Below are 5,415 nucleotides of genomic sequence, written 5' to 3'. Positions count from 1 at the left end.
CAAATATTTTTTATCATCCTCATATAAACTTAAAAGTGACATTTTATCATTAAATTGAATGAATGTGTGTTTTACTTCAAAACCTTAGATTAAACTCTTAAGGAAAAAAAAACCATCTTATAAAGGTGTCTAAATGAAATGCTTAAGTTATTGAAAGATTAAAACTTAAAACATAAGCATTTTTGGTAGTTTTTTGTGCAATCGGTCAAGAGTGCCCTAAACTAGTCTAATCGATTAAGGAACTAGTTCAACTTATTAGACTATCCCAATTGAGAAATAGTCATGCTTGCACAAAATTTTCTCTCTTTTCTAGTAGTTGGTGTCTGGTCGACCGAGGTCTAGTCAAGGTCTAGTTGAACATTAAAAACACCAATGATCACCTATAAAATGTTAATTTCACCAATGACTAGTTGACCAGCCAAGTCAAAGCTCAATCGGCCAACGACTTTTTTGTTGTTTTAGGTACCCCACCTACTTTTCTATAAATTGAATAGCTCTCTTACATTATAGAAAAGATAATACTTGCATTGAATTGTTTTTCATATACTTTCTCTCTTTTAAAGCTTTTCACTTGAGTGCATTGAATCCTTCACTTGCTAATCCTTTAGTGCACCATTTGAAATCGATCATAATCTTTTCTTTGTATTGAACTGAATTTTTACTAGGATAAGAATATTAAATTCTCATATTCTCTTTAAGTGGTTGAGACTTCAATTTGGTTGAAAACTTGAAGGGATTATAATGTACATTGGATCTAATGAATCCAAGTGTTAAAGATTGAAGGATTAGGTTGAAGCCTTGGATAGTGAAACATTCACTTGATTAAGAGATTGAGAAGAGTGGACGTAGACAGGTTATCAAAACATTATAAAAAGCATTTGCATTCCTCTTCTCTTTGCTTTTTAATTTACTGCATTTGCGATTAGGTGATTTGTATTTTTAATTTAACTATTTTTCAAAAGGTTTTAGTCATCCAATTCAACCTCCCTTCTCTCCCACTCTCAAGTGTTTTTCTTAGCCTTACTTTTCAATTGATATCAAAACTGGACCTTTTGTTTTTCATTTAATGATTTAAGAGGATAAAGTTAATTCTTCAAACTCATCTCATATGGAAGATTTTTCTATCAACCGACTTTCATTTTTTGCAAGGACCAATTATTTTTATTAGAAAACAAGGATGACATGTAGTGAAACTAATTAATCCCATTTAAGAAATTTACCATTGATATTTTAGATTCAGAGCTTAAATTGAGATAATTTACCTTAATTTTGTTGGCTTATTCATATGAGTCCATGTGGGTCGATATTAAGAAAGTTATGTCGCATAGTTTTTCATTCTAAATTGTTTTGGTTCGAACAAATGTCTAGTGTAATATGGTTTTATGAATTTGGGATAGTTAGACATCAAGCAATCATTGTGACCATCAATATGTCATTTTCAATTATTTTTCCTTCATATAACTTTATTTGGAACTTAATTTAAAATCAAACATAGTTATATTCACCAATAAATTTGAAATCTTTTAGTTTTAAGTGCACTTATAACAAGCTTTCAAGAGATTACTAATCTTTTAATGGTCATATTTTCTTTTCAATTTATTCCTAAAAGTGAAAAAGTCCTTTATTATGATGTACTAACTTTTCAATCCCTCATCAGTATGATAACAAAGGAATATCAAAGCTTTTGAATGATCCTAGAGAGGGTATATTATTTCCTTTATTAATGGTTAAACCAAGAATCATAATATTTGGATGAATCTCATGTTGAGTATCCAAACTAAATAGTTTTTTTTTTCCTTGAAATATCAAGAGCAATATATTTAAGTTTAGTGAAGTTTAACATTATTTGAAAGTTATATATAATCTAATTAAAGTAACATACTCTAAGCTGGAAATAAAACATTATACAAAAAAAAATCACAATATTAACTAATAATAATTAAACAAGAAAAATAGTCAAATAATTATGCAATTTCTAGCTATGATAAATATAATTTTAGCATTGCTTCCAAGTAGAATATTAAGGCCTATTCGGATAAATTGTTTTTTTTTTAAAAAAAAAACATTTTAAATTCAATTTATATAATATTAATTAATTAAATTTAATTGAAGTCTTATTGAAAATGAAATAATTTTTTAATTATAAATAAATTAAAATATATATATTTTTTAGTAAAACATAAATAGTAATATTATAATAAAATCATAAATTATATTTTTAGTAGAAAATATACTATTTTATTATATGTTTGAAAACAGATATTTTATTATATTAATAAATTTCTAGTATTAATGAGTTTAGTATTTAAGTTTTAAATTATTTTTAAAAATTAATAGACTTGTTAACAAATCCAACGCATTAAGTTTTGTTTAATTTGGAGTTAATTTGCTTAGCAAAAAAAAATTGAAAAATAAATGTAGAAGAGAAATAATAGAGTGTATATGTCTTTCCATTGTTTTTAAAAACTAGTGAAAACAATTTTTACTTGTTTTCTAAAAGTTGTTCTTTATTTCACTTTGTTTTTAAAAACTGGTAATAGAGAACAATAACCAAACAGTGTTACGAATTTTTAAAACTATTTTCTGTTTTTAAAAACAGAAAACTATTTTAAAAACTAAGCTAAATAGGTTCTTATTTTCTTGTTTTCATATATTCTATTTGTGAATAATTTTTATTTTATAATAGATATGTAGCTTCTCAATATGCACAATAATTTTTTTCATTGTTTTTAAGATCATAGTATTCATTGAACTAGAAAAATTATTAGTTCACAATTCATTTGTCGAACCAGCGATTCAATCCTAGTTAAACTGGTAACGTCATAAATATATAATTTAAATATTATTAATGTTGAAATGTTAGGAGTTAGCTGGAGCTAAAAGTTAAGAGTTCTACTTTCTTTTTTCTATTTAATAAAATTGGAATTTTAAATTTGAATTATTTAAGATAAAGAAATTTGTTTGTTTCCATATTTTTAGGAGTTAGTTGTTTTGTTTTGTTAGCTAATGCAGTTGAGAAATTTGTGGCAGACCTCAACTCTTGTTGAGTCTATTTATTTGATGTAATCAGTTTCAAATTTCAATTTTTCAAAAAAAAAAAGAAAAAAAATTTTCCCTTTCAAAATTTTCATGGTATCAAAGCTTTGGTGTAATCAAAGTTTTTTATGGTGAAAATTGCTATGGCTGGAGCTGGTAGAGGCTCAGCAACTACAAGGGATGCAATAGAGAGCATTCAAAGCAACTTTGCTGCACTATCTAATGAAGCAGAACACTTGTCTATTGTTTCATCAAATTCCCTTGAATTGACTGTCTACTTGGAATGGGCTCAAACAGTGGAGCTCATAATTGACGAAAAAGGGAAGCTTGGTCACTTGATCGGTGAGGTGAAAAAACCAACAAACAATGATCCACGCCTGAAGAGTTGGAGATCTGAAAACTCCAGGGTAATAGCATGGCTCATCAACTCGATGGAGTCGAGTATTGGAAAGTCATTTATGTTCATTCCAATAGCAAAAGAAGTGTGGGATGTTGTTCGTGACACTTATTCAGATATGGAGAATTCATCTCAAATATTTGAATTGAAGACTAAGTTGTGGTAGTCTACACAAGGAAATAGAGAAGTTGTTGTGTACTATAATGAAATGGTAACTTTGTGGCAAGAGTTAGATCAATGCTATGAAGAGAAATGGGATTCTCCCATTGATAGTATGCAATATATGAAGAGGAAGGAAGATGACAGGGTGTATATATTCCTAGTAGGTCTTAACAGAGAATTAGATGAAGTGCGAGACTGAATTCTAGGATGAAAACCTCACCCTAGTCTTTGAGAAGTATTCTCAAAGATCAGGAGAGAAGAGTCTGACCAAAGAATCATCCTACATAAGCAAGAACCAAAGACCAACCCTGAAACTAAGAGTTCAACTCTCATAACAAAATGACCAAAAGCAGATGTGGAAAAAAGAAACTTCAATCAAGGAGAAAAACCATGGTGTGATCATTGTAAGAAGCCATGGCATACGCGTGAGACATGTTGGAAGCTACATGGGAAGCCTTCGAATTGGAAAAAGAATAATGTGGGAGATGGTCGTGCATTCCAAGTCTCAAATGAAGATCAAGGGAACCAAGTTTTTTCAAATCAACTTCCATTGACGAAGGAAAAATAAACAACTTGTGTAAATTGTTCCAGTCCTCGAGTCCTACTATAAATCCTTCTTCCTTATGTTCTATAGCCTAGAAAGGTAAACTACCTTACCACTTCCCTCTATAATGTCAAACCCAATTTTAATTGCCCATGGATTATAAACTCAGGAGCAATTGACCATATGACCAAATCTTCTAAATTATTTCCCTCATATAATCCTTGTATGGGGAACCAAAAAATAAAAATAGCAGATGGATCTTTCTCAGCCATAGCTAGGAAAGGATCAATTGTTATTTCTTCTTCCATTATTCTGCATAATGTCTTTCATGTTCTTAACTTGTCATGTAATCTTTTTTCTATTAATAAAATAACTCATGATCTAAAATGTCAGGCTCATTTTTTTCCATTCTTCTTATATGTTTCAGGATTTGGACTCGAGGAAGATGATTTGCAGTACTAAGCAAAGTGGAGGACTCTATTTCTTTGAAGGTGGATTTGAATTAGAAGGACAAGCTCATGGTACTTGTTTCAAATATCTTTTTGTTGCTCGTATGAATAAGATTATGTTATAACATTTTAGGTTAGGACATCCAAACTTTCAGGATTCTAAAGTACTTGTTTTCGAATCTATTCCTAAATAAAAATCTATCTTCATTTCAATGTGAAATTTGTGAATTGGTAAAACACCACCGTTCTCTTTTTCCTCTACAACCAAATAAATACTCCAAACCTTTTTTTATCATTCATAGCGATGTTTAGGGCCCTGCTACAGTTACTACACTTTCAAGAAAAAAATGGTTCATTACATTCATTGATGATCATACAAAGATAACATGAGTGTATTTGTTAAGAGAAAAATATGATGTTGAACAAGTTTTCAAAAAAAAATTCAATATGGTACAAACACAATTCCAAGAAAAAATTCAAATGTTTAGAAGTGACAATGGAAAGGAATAATTTAATAAAATATTAGGGAATTTTTTTGAATAAAAAAAAATTGTTCGTCAAAGTTCTTGTAATGACACTCCACAACAAAATGGAGTAGTTGAAAGAAAAAAATAGCATCTTTTTTAAATTGCTAGAGCCTTGCTTTTTTCAACTAAGACACCTAAATATTTATGTGGTGAAGCTGTTCTTACAACTACATTTTTTATTAAGTGAATGCTAATAAGAGTTTTGCATTTTCAAAAACATATGAATGCTTTTAAAAATTGTTCACGTTATGTCTTGTCACTAATATTTCACTAGAAAAAATTTTATGCACTACATTTGTC

This window comes from Vitis vinifera, chromosome 11, assembly GCF_030704535.1.
Source record: "Vitis vinifera cultivar Pinot Noir 40024 chromosome 11, ASM3070453v1".
In the NCBI taxonomy this organism is placed as follows: Eukaryota; Viridiplantae; Streptophyta; class Magnoliopsida; order Vitales; family Vitaceae; genus Vitis; species Vitis vinifera.
This window is presented reverse-complemented; position numbering follows the sequence as displayed.